Source organism: Synchiropus splendidus, chromosome 18 (assembly GCF_027744825.2).
Source record: "Synchiropus splendidus isolate RoL2022-P1 chromosome 18, RoL_Sspl_1.0, whole genome shotgun sequence".
Classification (NCBI taxonomy): domain Eukaryota; kingdom Metazoa; phylum Chordata; class Actinopteri; order Syngnathiformes; family Callionymidae; genus Synchiropus; species Synchiropus splendidus.
The window spans coordinates 11864216-11883196 of NC_071351.1; the positions used below are offsets into that span (position 1 = coordinate 11864216).

At 42.4% G+C, this 18981-nt stretch overlaps 1 protein-coding gene across 3 annotated transcripts in view; it reads right to left on the reverse strand.

Annotated features, from left to right (window-relative positions):
• agrn (agrin) overlaps nt 1-18981 on the reverse strand; it is a 194681-nt gene that overhangs the window by 152968 nt on the left and 22732 nt on the right. The gene's annotated exons all lie outside the window — the stretch shown is intronic.

An 18981-nucleotide genomic window follows, 5' to 3' on the forward strand; every position in this document is an offset into this window, starting at 1 on the left:
ACTCCAATGACAGTGCTATCACCGTATACTTTGTATAACACTGTCAAGTGTGCGAGGATAAATATGCCAGGGTGTCTTTTAAGGGTAGTTACAACTAGCAGAATCTCATTTCGGAAAGGAAAAGAAGTAGAAGAAGAAGTAAAGGCTCAATAAGCAAACACTGATGAGATAGGTTAGGGATTGTCCCAGGGTGGGTACGAGCCAAATGTCAGCGCGCCTTCGGTTCCACCCTCTCGATTCTCTCTCATTCTGTATTCTGAGCTTCCCTCTTGATCCTCATTATTCCACATCAGGGTCTTCAGGGGGAGCAAACAGTCTATTCTCCAAAGATGGAGCTTAAGACAACTTAACACTCAGGAGGAGTGGCCATTTATTTGGGCTGAAAGACACGAAGAAGGAGGGAGAGTGTGTTTGGCCTGGCGTTCCCATATCACTTAGGCTAATGTGATTAAGTCAGAGAGGGAGCAGCCAGGCCTGGACTGTGGAGGTTCACAGCACCGTAACACATTCAAAGTCTCATTGGTACCAACATCAGCGACCTGGTTCTTCAATTTCAACACATTTTTGTCCATTAATATTGTTAAAGAAGAGCATTTTTCCCCCTATGCACCTTAAGTCATGACTCTTGGACCATGACTGAGGTAGGTGAAAGTATTTTTGTAAATGTTTTAAAGCAAGGGGAAGTTTACCAGTTCATCAACGCCCTCTAGAGGCCACTCCCAGGCTAAAATTGGGCACCAGTAGCAGGCCCCATATCTGCATCCTCAGGGCCACAAGAGATCCCTGATCTAAGGTATGTACAAGCTGCTGTGGCACAGTAAAGGTTTGGCTATCAAAGGGAACGTGTCAAATTCTGAAGATCCTAACTCCCATTAAGTGGATAAACTTGGCTGGAGTGGGGAGCTTCAACTGCTGCACTGTAGAAAATTGAAAGGGATTTCCCTGTCTGGACAAGACATTTTTAAATTGCAGTATGTTGCATTCCAAACTCAAGGCCAATGCTGGTATTGCGCAAGACAGACAATGAGCTCTGAGTAGCTTTGCTGCCTGCTGTCAAAGAAATGGTAACAAAAGAAGGTCATCACCCAAACTTGCCACCGAGTTTATAAATTAATTATTTGAAAACAATCGCTTTCTAACTTAAAATATTTTAGTTTGTGAAGGTGCTGGCAACACAATTTAAGACTCCCAAAAAGGAAAAAAAAATATTTTAGTCGTTCGACGATCGAGCAATACACAACTGAAATAACTTCTTTTTTCTGAATTAATGGTGGGATTCAAAGCAGAAATGCAATGAGGCCATATGGGCAGCTTCAAACAGCATGTGGCAGTTTGGACTACAGGTCAGCCTCAATCAGGCACAAGAATCGAAAGCGGGGGCAGATTTCTAAGGGACTTGGACCTACTACAGTTTTTTTCTCACACGCAGGACACTGGGTTGTAAAACGTCCTATCAGCTTCCAGCTGTGAAGTATATACAACCCTTTCACTGTCCCCTCCTTTTCTCCAACACTTGAATAAATAACGGCTGAGAAATGGGCCGGAGGGCGAGTGAGAGAAAAGGAGGGAAGGAATCCCTTTGGTGCTTTGCTTGCTTCATATATCCCATCCCTCATGTTGCCCCAATTTACGTGGACCCGCAGGACTCCTGCGAGCAAGCGCTCACCAAAGTTCTTCAGTGTGTCTTTATTATTAACTGAATCTGGGTGCGGTGGGTGTGAAAGTTTGAGCTGCAGAGTGTGATCCCCGTCCACCTGCTCACACCATTTGGTGTTTTCATTTCCTGAATCTTCTGATAAAAGGAGCAAAAGGGAGGGTGCTGTCCATGAAAGAGAGCGATTACTTCATAGATGTGACTTCATAGATCAAGAATTGAAGGTCAGTCTCAGAAGGCGCTCATTGAGGATATGATTCTAAAACCACATCAGGACCTTCAAGTCTCATTGCAGATGTCAAAATAAAGACTTGTCTTGTAAACCAATAGCTTCAAGATGACATCTGCCAACAACTACATTTATTTCACAAAGTATGGCAGAGAGAAAAAGAAGTGTGAGGACAGTGGCTTAATGTCATGTTCCTTCAATAATAAACCAAACTCCAGGCACGTGACTACTGTTTAGAGAAACATTCAGAGCTGCCATGGAAACCAGGTTCTGTCCATGTTTATCCATCCAGGTTTAGTTTGAAGGACAGGGAGAACCATACAAGATCTGAATGAGACAAAGAATTTCCAGTCCACTCCATCATATCACTGTCGTCAGGAGTGTATGAATTCCACTTCCGTCCTGTCAAGTTAACATGGAGTGACTCCTCCTACTCATAAAACTCTCCCCTGCCACTGTTGAAAAGCCAAAGGTGGGAACAAATGTTAGCTTCCATTCAACCTCGCTGAAATATGGAGGCTCCAGGCACGTTCCTGAGATTCTGCCTCCTCACTTGTAAAGGTGTGACGCCTTGGGACGTGTTCAGGGCCAGATTATCAAACGTGGTTACTCACTGATGTTTTGACTATTGAAGACAGAGCAGTTCGTCTGTGGTCAAGGAGACTGCAGCGGTCTTGGCTGAGTCACAAATGCCATAATTCATCAGCCAATTCTATTTCTTAAGCACCGTGTAATGTTAAAATGGCCGAACATTAACTCCAGCTCATTTCAAAGCTTAATGTACAAAGTCAAGAAGTCAAGAGAAAATAAAGAAGTACGGCGTCCAAAAGCAAAACGCACAGTCATGCAGCCTTCGCTCGCGGATGACATCACCAAGTTCGACCCAACTCTGCCTCCCTTCACATCATCTTCACCCTGATCGGAACAACAGCGTGATCAGCCTTTTAGCAAAAAGGATTGATCCATTAACTGTCCCCAAAGCTCCGACAGTTAGAGGAAATAGCTTTTTATTTCGCCAATTAGAAATCTCATAAATTAATCTGCAGAGTAAGACATTTGAGGATGAAGTGAATGATCTAGGTTGGTTAAACACGGAAACGCGAACACGTTGAAGATTGTGTTGATATCGCAGACGAATCTCGAACTGACAAAGTGATTATTGAGGGCCTCTCAAGGCACAGTAATTGAGAACGTCCTTGGCTGCTGGCAGATACCAGCACTCAGCAGATGAGGGGAATTTTAAATTGATTCATGTCCGCTGCACATGAGCTGAAGCATTGCGGCTAATAAAGTGATGGAGGGACGCGGGAATGGCAGAGCGACAAATTGGAAATGTTTGGAAGGTGTTGCCTGAACCACCGCAAATACGTAGATTTAGGACAGACGGTACGTGTACGTGTAAATGTCAAGTAATACTAGTAATAGTAGTAGTTTATTTCAGGAACAAAAGACAAAAAAAGCACAGTGTGAAACACTGTAATGTAATATTGCAATGCCCTTGTTCTTTTACTCTTACTTTGTTTAGATAAATGCTGTTTCATCCAATTTTGATAGTGGTTGTACGTCTTCAGGTGACATTATGACTTGCGAACAAGCTTGGTTACATAACAATGAGAACTAAATATTCAGACAATGCATTTCAATGACAAATAGATAAAATCTTGAGACAGCACTTCAACACTAGCACCAGCACGTGGCCTGACAGTCAAGATTCATTTTCATTCACGCCAGGAACCGGCCCTGAACCGGCCCTGAACCCAAATTTCCTGGCTGGTGCGAAAATTAATTGATCTTGTTTACGAACATGAATACTAAACAAGCACGTCATTAATACCCATAAATGTCTAGACATTTTCACTCAGAAGAAAAACAGAGCTGGACGTGGACAAAGCAGCTGTTTTTGTCTCGTGGGCCGAGATAAAGGAGCCAGTGAAAAGGTTGCCATCCATCTTCATCCGCCTGGCATGTGCTTTAGTTACTTCCGCCCTCAATGTCTTTTGCTGTTCCCCTGTGTGTGTCCGTGTGTGTGTTGTAGGTGACGTCGAGGTTAATGAAGTGTATCCACCTCTTTTCCCCTCCAAAATGGAAGTGACTTCATTAAGAAGTCAATTGACTCAGTGCGTTGTCGTTCACATGTACAGGAACACACATGACATACCTTAGGAAAAGCTTTCTCAGTCATGCCGCACCTGTGACACAGTAGTCATGCTCACCTTTTCACTTAGACGTTGCAATTGTAGAAGCCTCTAGAATCCTCAGGGCAGTTTGAAGAGGACTAGCCATGATGTCATCAACACATCCTCTTGACAGGTTTTTATCCATCCATCCATCACTCATTCGCCTCGCTCGCATCCTTTCTAGTTTGCTCCACCCTTTCCTGTTTCACTCAGCATCCTTTCATCTCTGCCTCCCACACATCTCAGGTCAGTAGCAAAGCAATCGTCTTAAGTGTTCTGCCTGACAATGAGATGTGATGAGAAGCCGTCCTGTGAATGTTGGGTGGTGGAGGTACTCACACGGGCTGCATACAAATGCACCAAGCTCATCTAACACATTTCACTGTTCCTGTGCATCTTTTTTTTCTGGAAGTTTTCGATGACAGTAAAACAAAAAGGTGATTTAGAGCTTTTGAATGTGTTAGAGAGAATCCAATGCGAGGCCGGTGGGCTCTGGTCAGGCCGACAAGGAGTCGCTGTTGTTATTGGAAAACAAGACCGTCGACACAGCGACCTTTTCTACATTTCTTTCGGCTCAAATTATTTGCTTCTAGATGAGGAAAAAAGGTTGAGTGGAGTGCCGAGCATGAGACAGCACCACACGCGCCATTTTCTCTTCAAGATTAACACTGATATTCAGAAAATATTATGACATTTCAGAGCTTTTTACAGGTAAGAGTAGCCTGACAAATGATTTATGGAGCAGGAGATATAAAATACAGGCATTATTACTAGCTTATTAACTGTTAATAATCAGTAATTATGGTGCTGTTTAGAGTGAACCTTCAGTGAGTATTTCAGGGCAAAGTTTGGTCTGGCTTAATAAGACGCAAATCAGAACAGGCTAATACATTGCTAATACACATGTGGCAAGTCGTTTATTTGTGGTTATACTCTATATGCTCCCTATTCTAAAGGGTAACAAATTCCAACATCTTGTATTGATGACAATGGGCTTCAATGTTGTTGTAGTTAGTATATTAATATCTTGCTGAGACAACTTAACCAATGATCTTTGTCCTCCAGCAGATGAATGTAATTCACCCCACTCGATCACATACATCCGACCCTGCTCTCTGGTGATGAATAAAAACAATGTAACCCTGAGGTAAAACACTGATGTGTGAACTGGCCGAGGTGGTCGATGCTCAAATGGGATGTTTTCCTTCCTAATAAAAGAATACTTAACTTCACTACCTACACATTACCAAAAACTTCTACTGCAAGACCGTCATCTATTTTTCATGAATAATATATCTTATTTTATCCATATATTACAAAATAAGTGTTTATTTCCTCACCTGTTATGATGTTTAAGGCATGGATCTACTTTTTATTGTCCTATTTTTTCTTGGATTACTGTCAGATCAAATACTCTCTGGTAATGCATGTAATATTCAGGTTGTCTTTATAACAGTTTTACAACATTTTGGCTTTAATTTGTTATGAAAACAGTTTTAAATGCTATTCACCCTTTCATTGCTTGTGATTTTCCACATAAACTTAACTGGGAATAGTTCTATTTTGAGTCAAAAAAACGTTCCATGAGTAAATTAACAGCCCACCCCAGGATTTGATGACTTATTTAATAGCCCTCGGACTCCAAATGTTGCTTTATTCGGATTAAATCAGAAATAATTCAACCTTGGTTAGAATTTTCCAACTTCAATTGGTGCTTTGTGGTGGGATACAAATAAAGGAAACCTATTTTTAATAGGCTATTATTTCTGTGATACTAATCATATGGTTGTTTTCTTAACTTCACCAGGGGAAAATACAAGATGAAAACAGACTGACAGACTAAACAGGACTCTTCCACACTCATCTCATCAGGCCTTGATGAATCAGAGTGAATAAATAAACAAGACTGCTGCATCAACAAATAAAAACTAACAGCTGGTGATACAGTAGGAGTGGAGAGCTGGCTGCTGCCCATCATGGATTTGTGGGACTGCAGGCATACCGCAGCCATATTTAACATCCATTAGCTTGCCAGGACTTGGGTTAGTCAGCAGCAGATGGTCCTGCAAATGCAAAGGTCCATTTTCATATATTTTTCTTTTTAAGAAATTGAGTTGCACTGATATTGACAGTTGAAAGTCCAGCAACAAGCAGTTTGCCAGTGTCATTTGACACAGTGAACGAAAGAACTGTCCATCAGAATGAAATCCATTCTGCATCACACATGGTGTTTCAAAAGCTGAAGGTGCTACGGTTGGTTCATCCCAAAAACTGAAGCGCCAAAGTGTGTCGTTGCCCCGGAATTTTTGGGCTTCCTTCCAGATTTAGCGCCAGCACACAACAATGGCCACTTATAGTCTCAGGGGAGAATGTGAAAGATACTGCGGCGGCTCCACACAAACGCATGTGTTTCCCAATGTTTCCAGGCAGCAGTAAATGTGCTTGTAGTGAGGTAATTTGAAGAAATGGCGCCAGACTCACTTACATGGGCTAACACCTTCCTCTTCCGCACCTTACACAAGCAGCAATTTTTCATCTAATCCCCACAATAAAGATCAAAACAAGCAGGTCTGGAGCGCCAGTCACAGGTCCACTGTTCCCCTCAAAATCCTGAATTCAAGTGAAAGAAGAGCTGTCAGAGGTTTAAAAAAAAAGAGAGAGAAAAGTGGAATCCAGGGCAGGACAGCTCCGCCGCAGCATCTGGTTGAACCATTTTTGTGAGCTGAAGAGTCGAGTTACATACAAAGTGTTTGTATGGGGCACAAAGAGCCTGATCCATCTTTCAGGAGGGAAACCGTGAACGCTTGTGTGAAGTTGACGACATGCAAGACGGACAATGACTCTTTAAAAGACAATACAAGTGTATAATTACTGTGGAGAGGTCGGAGTGCGAGAAAAAGCCCAACGTGACAGTGACCCAAGGATGCTCCTAGAGAGCGCTTACTTGACGACAGGTCGATTTACAACAGGAACAGACCACCAACACAAGCGGTTAAGCACACTTCACATGGTACCAGTCACGTACTGACAGCTCATTGACAAAAAATATGAAGCACACCCAGCAACAGTCTGAGGAGGAGTTTACCGTGAAATAAATGGGCTTCACAAACAAAACTCTAAAAAATGCTTTCTGAGATTTTCAGAGCAGAGCAACCATGACGAACAAGGAATCTTTCCCCACGTTTTCCTTTGACCCCAGAACCCCTGATTCTAATCTGGGATGAACATATCCATCTGAGATCCTGCTAATCCCATCACCAGGCAGTAACTCAGGATCACCTCTAACATTCATCGAAAATATCTCTTCTCAACGAGAACTTCGCTAGCCTACTCAACCATACAATTTTAAATGTCTTTAGCGTCGAAGATGCATGGTACCTGTTCTAAACAGAATATATAAATAAAGACAGGAAGACTATTACAGCAATCCATACCACAAGTCAATTAAAAAGACATAACAGGAACATGGATGGTGAGCGATGTCTATATCTCGATGAGTTAAAAATAGTGGAAAATATGATCAGATTCTGTTATTCCAAAAAGATTCCGGGTGATCACTCTTTATTTCAATATTCATAGTCACCCGGAACCCTGTTTAACTGTGTATCTGTTAAATTATCTGGACCAACAACTCTCATATAGGTTTCATAACTAGAGTGCAGACAGCCTGGTTTTACCTTGTGTCCATTCAAATAAGTCAAGCAGTGGTTTTATTGATAAACGCAGATGTGACGAAGAGTGAGGAACATTTTCCAAGCGACATTCTTCTGATACCGATGCTCAAAAGAAAACAGTGGAACACATGTCAGGGATGAGTCCAGACATTATTCTCCATTCCTCAATTGTACTGACCAAGGAAAGCATATTGTAGTCAGTTGCAAAAGCTTCACCTCAAATGTGATTACAGGTGCCAGCAACCAGAAATGTCACATCTGTGGGGGCGAGGACAGGAGGGAGCTGAAATCATCTGCATGTCCAAGTGATTAACTGCGAGGGTGTGCCCATTAGGCAAATGATTATTATTGGCTGCTCATTATTAGGCCATTACGCTGTCATTAAAATGACATTACAGAGCCATTTGCTATCAAATTCAGTGAGACGATGGAATTGGAGAGGGATTCGCTGAAAAGGCTGGTGGCCCGTGCGTTTATCTCCCCATGAATGAAATAACCACGACGTGATCACGTCATAAAGACAACATTCACACAATTGTCGTTCAACAGAAACAACAAACAGAGACTGAAAGAGTGCAGCCGCATGCCATCCTTAGTGGAGACATCTGAATTCATCAAACAATGCAATTAAACCCTAAAGCCATACTTTCAATCCCTTGTCTTCCTCCAGGAAAACCTTTGCCTTTACCTTCCCATGATTTTGGAAGGGAAGAATGTTGGAGCAGGCTGACACAGGATCAGCTCAGACATGTACGAACAAGTCGTGTCTCTAAAGGCCTCTTGGAGCTGCACAATTCTTTCCTGACATCTTCACTCTTTGCTTAGGTGTGCCGCCCATTCTACTCACATGCACGCATGCACTGTATGGGCTTTGAAGTCGGTGCTGTGCATCATGTTCTTGTCTGCTGATGAACCGAGGCAAGAGGTCTGGGAAAATGCCAGAGAAGTCCGATTTCGGAAGTCACTCATGCTGCGTTGGTGTGTCTGGGGAGGGCCAGCCATTATGGGTGAGTGGGCAGGATGGGACTAGAAGTGTCACGTGGAGGGGCTCAGGTTCCACACACGCAGTCCCACACACATGAAGTAGTGGGTGTCCCGGTGCCTGTCACTGTGTGGGCTCCAGTACATTTGACACACATGCATGCACACAAACACACAGGCAGTCATGTAGTTGGTTCTGTCGCATGCACTGACACTCGACACTTCAGTCAGTGTTTGGATGTTCCTGATCAATGTTGACCTCGAGGAAACTGGCTGCTTATTGTTGCCATTTCACATGTACACACCGCGCATTGTCATTTTGTCAGCGTAAACTAGGAAACAACACTCTTCAGTTTGTAGACTAGGAGCTTGAACTGCCAGTGGAATCCTTATTTTGGTCCACAGATGACAAAACATGTGATGCACAGTGCAAGCAAATCTGGTTGAGCTTTGAGACTGATTCAGTAGCAATAGCAAGAGTCAACCAGGTGATGAAAGGAAAAGCATTTTCAGTGTGTTTGAAAGTGTTGAAATGTCTGACGTAGAGGTGGCATCATGATGCTAGCTTTGCACAGAATATAGCGCAAAATCAGCAACATTCTTGGCCAGAACATGCAGCTACTGGAAGCTTCTGCATGACTCAGCGTTCCTCTTCCTTCACCTAAATTATTCAGGGGGTTGTGGGCCATCAAAAGTGTTGCATTTCACAAGTTGTATTAAGGTAAAAGTGACCCATTTATGGTCCGATTGCTGACAAGTGGCAGCGATGTGGACTCAGAGGAATAACTGGAATTCCTTCCTGGGATGGCACGTCCCTAATCTCATTATCTCAGAGGATATGAAATCTGCATTCCAACCTGCTCAGACCACATGTACCTACACTCACACATGTTTGTATTTCTATCCTTGTGGGGTCATTGTGAGGTTTCTCATTGCCATCACGCTTCCCCCGGCCACTCACCCTCAACCTAACCATCCAAAACAAATGGCTAACCTTAACCATGACCATGAGGCTTAACCTTGTGGGGTCCAGTCAAATATCCCTCCAAAGTCATACAGTTCTCACAAAGTAGGATAAACAAGCCAACACACAGATACTTGAGACGGTAAAAGGTGCCTCAAGTCGAGAAGACTCCACCGATCAGGCGTGATGGCCAGGCATTTTTCGATTTCCATTTCTGTGCATGTCAACTGGAATACTTCTAAAGCTTTTTCGGGGTCGTCCTTCTTGCAAACAAGAAGTGGAAGTTGACGATGAGGGTAGATCTCCGGGAGACAAGAGGACCTCCCACTTGAAGAGGCATAGTGATGAGGCGTGACCACTCCTGACAGGTGTTTTGTCTCATTCAGTGCGGCTCAGTGCGGCCACTTCCACTGAATGGTCCAAAGGAACCCCACACCAAACACGTAGGGGAAGAGCTGAGGCATGCTACAACAAACATGACCGCCTTTACAAACACGCTTATGGCAAACCTTTCATCAATCAATACGCCTGCGGAACAATAAGGAAGAATAAACACCAGTGAATGGACCCGCTACACATCAAAGTCAGCCGTCTTCAATGCAGTTTTGGAACGTCTTCGCTTTCAGGTGTGTTGATTCAAAAAGACTGGTTTAATTCACAAGTCGGTCTGGAATTTAATCAGCCGAAATCTCTAAGCTACAAAGAGAAGACATCGCAATCCTATTAGAATGTACAAAGCCTTCACTGTTTCTTGGTAATGCAACAGAAAAGACTTACAAGCTAACGTGAAACGAGCCGTCTAAATCCAAGACGGTGAATATTCAAATCCTACCAAACGAAAAGGTAGCTGTTCCCATTGTGCCCATAAAGGCATTTTACACATTCCTCCAGTTTGTCAGCTGCTTATGCACACAGAGTGGCACTTGGCCGGGACTCGTGGTACAGGAAGGGAAGGGCCCTGAGTGGGTAACACATGAAAGGAGTGCTCTGTCATCTGGGAGCTTTAATGACAGACTGGGCAGCTTTGTTTTGACTGAAGAGCTCTCTTAATATGCATAACAAAAGAGATCCCTCTGAGAGTGCCTGGAAACAAGGCAGGATCCCCTGACATACTTTTCCCCCTTTGTCAACAAATTTCATCACATTTTCATTGGACACGGTCGTGGATTCACCTGAAGAATGTTACGCAGTCACAACAGCAAGGACTGCTTTTAATGATTCAGACAAGCTGCTTTATCACTCTCCTCCACCTTTGCTTTATCAGAGTAGTTCCAATACTAGATAATAAATATACAAATAAATCGGCAACGTAGAACAAGACACATTGGTCCTCTGATAAGCTCTTATCATTTAAGGCAACAAAAGTTTGAAAATAATTGTGAAATACAAGAAATGCAGTGTTGTTATTAATCTGAAGTCCGTAAAGATGGAAATATAATATAGAGAGATAATTATAAAAGTGAGGCTGAAATGAAGGTGTGTTGAGGAGATGTTTTAGGAAAAGACAATGGCCATCACGACAAAAACACTGAAGAAAAGATCATCTCTTACCTGGTGAAGCAGCAGCAGAGCAGCACATGAAAGAGAGAAAAGAAAGAAGAATTGAGTGAATCATCTGCATGAGTTAAAGTGTTCTTAAGAGTCAAAACCCTGCTCACACTTTAGTGGAGAATCAATCCGACCAAGGAACAAAGTGGAAAGCAAAAATGAGGCCAATCAATCTTCTGGTTAAAGTTGCAGCAAAATCAAAGCCATTTCTGCTTATTTCACTTCCAAATATAAGCAGTTGTGCTGTCTCATTTTACCCTTAAACAAGAGTAACGGTGCATTTTTCGGAACAAAAATCTTGTTTGATTCCAAACAAAATCTTTCAGAGCCAAGTCAGGAATGTGGGGTAAGAAAAAGAAAGTTCACATGCAGGAGATATTTCAATTGAATTTGGTTCAGACGAATATGGTTTGTGAAAAGTCAACATTTTGAACGTAACATAATGCCAGACAAAACATTTCCACTTTCTTACTGCATCTGCTTTGAACATAAAATTGAAGGAAACAAAACTCAGTGACATTAAAAAATTTCGTGGATGACTTGAAGGACTACAGTTATATTTAAAGACGCTCTCAGGTTTATCTCCATGTTGGTGCCTTGATAAAGCGACATGATGAAGTGGAAAAGCTCTCCAGACAAAACAACACTGCTATCCACTTCAATCTATCTTGTCTGGGTCACGAGATCAAGGGACGAGGGGGAGGGATCCACCAGGTCCCCAAAGCTTTTCTCACCCAGAGGACATGAACAATTGCAGTGAAGCACGACATTCGTCCTGCTTAGTGCAGCAGAAAGAGAAGGCGAAAGGGGGCGTAGTAACATACAAACAGTAAACTTAAGTGAGTACTGACAATGATAAATGTGTTATGTGTCTTACATTTCAAAGAAAGTTATGCTTCAGCTGCATCATAATGACCAAAAAACAATCCACAAGACAAAAATGTCAGAGACAATGTCAGTTTGATAGTTTTGCTGAGTTCAGGAGGGCCACATAAATACAGTCAAAGGGCCACATTTGGCCCCCAGGCCACACTTTGCCCAGGTCTGCCATAGCCACTGAGACTAAGAAGCAAGGAACATCCTGTACAGACACATCCACTCACATGAGTCATCACTTAACCTCTGCATGTTTTTGGATGTCATAGTAGTGCTGCTGCAGGCTGCAGGTTGTGCACTAATATGGAAGCATATACACAACCCTTCACTTTCATTTCATCTCCCAGCACTGTACTAGATGCCAAGCTGCAGACAGCATGCTTCACTGGGGGTACAAATCAAATGATCACATTGTATATGCGATTACTGCTGCCTGAAAGCTGCACTCTCCTCCAGGCTCCGTCATAAAATGTTGTGTCATGCAATGCAAAACAAAGTGAAAGTCGCCTCACAGTGATTTAAACCCAGGGACTGAGACGTACAATGCTGCCTTTAAGTTGGCATTTTAGTGTTCGTGACAAAAGATAGTGTTGCCTACATGTTCACAGGCACTAAGAATAACCAAGTTCCTGAGCAATCTTCATTACACGGAAAGCACTCAGCTATATTGAGATCCAGGCTCAGCGAGGTTGGTTGAGCACAAAAAGGCACTTATTGATTGGCACTTAATGCAATAAGCACACAGGGTCCGATGCAACAATTTCATTATTCTCTGCAGCCATAGGGCGAGCGTATACCGCTAAGGTCCGGGTGATCACAGGTGCAAACATCCAGGAGTTCACGAACAACCTCTAAAAGAAGTGAGTGAGATAGATGCTCATCTGGACTGAGAGCTCAGCTGGTTCATCAGACTAGATGTTCTTCACATTAGGCGATGAAGATTTGTCAGCATCCACATGACTCTTGGCAGAGAAAAGCCATTTCCTGGAGACACTGACTCTCCATTTTGATCAATAAAACACATAAAGCAGATGTATGGGAACATAGAGATTCTGACAGACTTCAATAAAGTGTCTTCTATTTAGAGAACCAATGTCAGAATGGTATTGATCTTCTTGGCAATAGAGGATTACACTTGTGTACATAATCGGTCAACTTCATTTACAGTTCAATGACTGTGCACAGGGGTGGGATGGCTTCATTTCATAACAGGGCCCAACAGCCACACTGCATTCTCCGTTGCACTCAGCTTTGAATGACTTTTCTTTTATGTTTACTATCATCTTTCAAATAAAATAAGGGGCACCGTTCCCATTCCAAAGAGCTAAGATGTCCACTTCCAAAGCATACTTTCAAATGAACTGACTCCTCTCGTGAAAATGAGTCACAGGAAAGCCACAACGTCGTGTTTTCCAGCGGTGCGAGGAATTCAAAAACAGGAGCCACAGTGCGTCATTGTGCTGACCGTTGGCTATTAAAAGAAAAGTGAAACCAAAGTTTTAAAGGTGAGCAGAGGGAATCATAAGAGCAGCTCGAATACTCTGTTGCTCGGCAACAAAATCGCAAAAGAGAGCACAACACAAAATGAAGGCTTTTACCAGATAAATGCTGATATAAACAAATCAATTTAACATTCAAATTGATCAGAGAAGCTAAGTAGATAATCTAAGGATGATAATAAAGCCATCAGTAATTGGGTAAATGAGAGAGTGCAAGATGTGGAAGGATGTTGAAAGTTTTTCTAGCTTGCAAAGAGTGATTTATTTGGCTTCTCTTCCTCTTACTTTCCTCAAGGGCAGCTGGCTCTGGTTTACAAACTAAGAGAAAAGGAGATAAATAAACCCACAAAGAGAAGAGAGGGTAAGGAAAAACAGAACCAGAGCCTCCTGGACTGCTCTACTGTCCGCCATGTGTTCTAGCTGTTTGTTCTCCCCTCCAATCCCATCTCCCCCACCCCCCTCCCCACCTGAACTACAAGCCAGACGACCCCCACCGACACTTCTGTCAACTCATTGTTTAACCCTTTCAACTCCATCCACCGTCCCTGTCCCGCTAGTCCCGCCGATGACCCTTCACTTATTTGGTCGCTGCAATAAACGGTGTGTGCCATGCTCCAGGGGCCACTTGTCAATTCACCCCCTGACACCTGTGCAAAGAGAGAGGAGACGAGCGCGACGCCTTTGTTGAAACACTGAAAATTGAGTAAATGGAGCGCTTGATGAAAGAAGACCAGGGTAAACAACTCACACTTCACAAATCTAGACAGCCGACCTGATCAATAGTAAGGCAAAACAAAATAAAGTGTTTAAATAGGTTTCATTTGTTAGTCTTGTGCCCTGGGGGCCTCATCTGGCAGAGACATCTTGTTGTGGTAGATGAGGGCATTAAAAGTGAATAGCTAGCTGTGATAAAATGTGCTTCCAACCTTTAAATGGCCCCCAATTCACATTAATTTTGGAACATTTAAGTCTTCCAAAAAAAAAAAAAAGATGATAAATGTCAACAATCGGCTATGGACATAGTCAAAAACAGAAGATAGTATAGTGAATATATGACATTAAAAACTGACAAGCTATGTTAAGAAGCACATTTACAGCTCTTCAAAGTACAAGAAATTGATTTCAGCATCTGGTTATGAATCAAAAGACAGAGACACAAAGTGAAAGTACAAATGAATCTGCGCGGGGGGAAAAGAGAAGAGAATCAAATTCTATAAGTGGACAGTAAAACCTCAATTTATGCCACTTTTAGGATTCTGGAGCTTTTCTAAGATGTTTCTAAACATCAGGAGATGCTTGCTGAGTTCATTGAACCACATTAAAGAAGTCAAACAGTGCCTTAGCTGTGAGACAGCAACCAGGCGGAGATAAATTAGGTGATAATAACTTCGGGCAAACGCACTGGTTTAAGTGTTTAAGCAGTGAGAAAGTGATCCTAAGGCTACACATTTATGTCAGACTCATAAAAAAATAGACTAAATTCCTCAACTTTTCACGGACCAAATGAAAACGATGTAAGATCCCAATGTAGAACAAACTGAAAATATCACAGAGCTCATGAGAGCAGTTAATCTTGTGCTAAGACAACATCCTGGACAGCTTCGTCTTTAAAGCTTTTTCGCAGCAAAGAATGTAACGTAACAGAATAAAAATGCTTGAGTATGAGTGTGAGTAAATCACACTTCTCTTCAACTACTGAAATCAAAACATTTGAGAACATATTTCCAGTCAGCTCTGACCAAAGATCTCGATACAAAATGCTGCTCGGGAAAGACGGAAATACATCAGACCTGATTGGACTGCCAGGAGCATATTGACCAGCACTTGACATGTGCAAGAATTATGTGCTAGGTGAAAGAAGTTGGCACGCTCTGGGCTGGTTTTACTGAGATAGATGGACTCAATTCATTTAAACATTCTTTACACGCTCTGGGGATTCATTCGGTTTCTTCTCACTTCCAATTCACCACTGCTATAGATTTGCTCGAGAGCTCAAGAAGTTTTGAATGGCTAAGCTCTGGCTTATTCCGCAGCAGGTGTTTGCACACACTTCCTACACCATCAAATCTTCTGACAAAAACGCATCTTTGTTTGCACAGAGCAGCATGACTTGTGTCTCAAGGGTGGCAGGTTACATTCCCTGGGTAGTGGTTACACTGACAATAACATTGTCACGAGTAGTTCAGATGCAAAACATACCCCCCAAGGCCAAGTCATGAAGAGGAGCAACTCTATTGAACATTGACAACAATAATCCAGAGAGATAGTTTTCAATGTTGCACTGTGTTGAAACCTCAGTGGATGTGAAACCTAGTGCATCCAGATTAGCACAATAAACTTTCACAGAGGAATTCATAGCGACCTGGAATTGGGTCGGCCCACTGGTCTCCACCTTCTAAAATCCACAGTATATCAATGAGCACGACCACGTCTCATTCCACACTCTCAATCATAACCTCACACTGCCTAAGTTAAGGTAGCACATCCTCTTTTCAAGCTGAGATACACACTTATATAACCCTAGTGAAATGCTTGTCAGTAGCAACACAACGAATTATACTCATACACTCTACACTCAGACTCCTTCTCCAAAAGAAACCAGGGAAAGATTGAATAGCCTATTAACACTTTACTAAACTGCAGTCCAATGGATGGCTAAAATATAAAATGTGATTTATGTAGGTTTGACTGCACAAACTGTGGAGCAATGTGCTGACATTCGAGGCTTTTTCACCAAATTGGCATTCACCAAGATTTATAGAGCCTAACTGCCTTACAGGACTCATTTGAGCAATAAAGAGGGAATGTCAAGTTCGTTCAGGTAACATTACAGCTAAATCCAGCCTTTCAGTTTAATAGCCACTTCCCCGCTTTGATGTGACAGTTATGACTCAGCATTTTTGTGCATTACCATTTTAAACTGAAGAGAGCATAAGAAATATATCATAAATATATCAGCTGATTTATTACATACATGCATGCATGGTTAAAGAAAAGTAACAACAATAACACATTGAGAAATATTTCATATTATGACATATTGAAAAGTAAAAACAGAACTCCTTTGAACTTCCATATCACAGAGAGATGGATTTACATGTCAAATCATTATCATACTTCAAACAGTCGGTTGATTAATGTTACTCAATATTAAATATGAATATTTAACGTCAACGGATTAACGGTTCAGAATTCTGCTGACTTTGCCAGCAGAGCTAAAGTGGCCAAGTGTGTGCGGCGGCCAATTTCCATTGACTTCCATCCAGAGAGATTACCTGACCCAATGCCTTATCCCTCCTTACCATTCCTGCCACTTCAAGGATTTCACCTTTGACCCCCTGCGGTGAGAACTTGGTCAGCTCTGTGATCTTGCATCTATCTCTCCTCTCCAACCTTCCTCTCTTTGGCACATACTTTCCCTTCTTGCCCCCACCACCTCCTCCTCCTCCTCTTCCCTGAGGATATGGGAAAGTTGGTCCCCTTCAACTGAGACATGCGCTACGATCAAAGGTCTAATTGCAGGACAGATTTGTATCTTCGCTGCTGAGATAGTGTTGAGTAAACGCTGAGAGGAAGAGTAAAGCACTGAGACTGACTGTGTGACTCTCCTATTGAAACATTCATGGCACCAACACCCCCTATTCACAGTAGTAAATGAACCACCAGTCACGTGAGCAGCCAAATATGGGTCAAGTCAGGACTGACTCCTTTCATGTAGATACACACATGCTCCCTTCATCACGCTGTCATTTATTATTTAGAATGGTCCCCTCGATGACTCCTTGTCTCAGTAGAACACCACAAAGCGGTCCCCAAATTTCATCTCAAGAAAAACAAAGACTTTTCCGTGTCTTAGTCATAATGGAGTGATGAGCTACATATTTCCCTCCTCAGCATAGGAATGTTTTAATAACAATGAAACTTAATAAATAGGGAACAGAGATCAGGAAGAGTAAACAGATATTGAGTAGAAATACATCTTTAGATGTCGAACTCATTTGATAGCTGAATGAAAAGCCTCATTACCAAGCTTCAATCTGAAATATATTTCATAATAATAATGACATTATTCACTCTAAGCAGCAAAATTGGAAGACCAGAGATGAGTATATCAATGCAGCTAGTAGACAAAAGTAGGTGGTGTGGACAAACGGAAGTGACTGAAGAATAAAGGAGATACGAAGAAGGAATAGAGAAACACAAGGACAATGATCAAAATAGGTAAAAGTGGAGGTCAGGAAGCAAACCCTTAACTGCTGGAATATGGAAAATGACCCTGAATAGGTCAAGAGCGGAGAGTGAATGACAGGTAGTTCGAGGAGGCCAGCATGACTCAGGGGAAATTTAAATGAATCCAACAAACATGAAGACATGACATGAACATGACAGAAACCCCTGCAATATTAATGAAGTAGTCTAAAAACCTCTTCAGACAGGAGCTGTCAGTGTGGACCAAAACACCTTCGAGCCTCTTGGACCCATCCCTGGATGAGGTGTTTGTCTCATAAAGTTAGTCACTTCCAGGAACAATAGAATCTGACATGTTTGGTTAGCAACAATAATCCAAACTACAGTTGTTGAGCATGTTTGTCATTACAGTTAAAAGGAAGGAGGAAATCTAGCCCTGCAGGTACGAACCTCACACTGTGAAACAAACCGAGTTTATACAGATCAACAAAAGACCTCAGCGACTGAAACAAGAGTGAGCTTGCTGTGACATTATAATCCCAGTCATTGAGCATGCCGCAACCTCTCATACATGAGCCATGCTGATGCAAAGCGTGTGTCATTGCTGATGATGTGTGCATGAACATTCCCCTCATTGTATTCCCGGCAACACGCACAAAACGGTCGAGCTAAAATAACAACCTTCCTTCAAAAGGGCTGAATTACAGTAACACGGCGGCCGTTGTGAACGTGATACCTCTTGTGGTCAAGCTGGCATTGGTTTTGCATTTGCCTTGGTGACATTAACCTTCATGTACAGTATTGGAGCAGAGAATGTGTGTGTGCATGTGCCGACAAAAGGCAGACCGCCTGCAGCGCTCTCACTGGAAAACAGGGTAACAGGAGGGAGGAGAGGTTTGAGAATGGATCCCATTGTAGGAATCTTTGAGTGCAGAGGCAGTGTGACACAGGTATTCTGTTCAATAAGGAGGCTATTGTGCTGAGATACATGCATCTTTCCCGAAGGGAGGGAAAGCCATGTGGTCCAGAAACACCGCCTCATAAAATATTATTGTTCATGGTTTCATGTCTAATAGTCTAATAATCATTTGCACTACTGCGTGACACAAAATACTGGAGACTGAGGATACTTAGCATTAAGAGAACTATCAGCTTGGAATTTTTCGCTGAGTCAATAGAATTAGATAATTT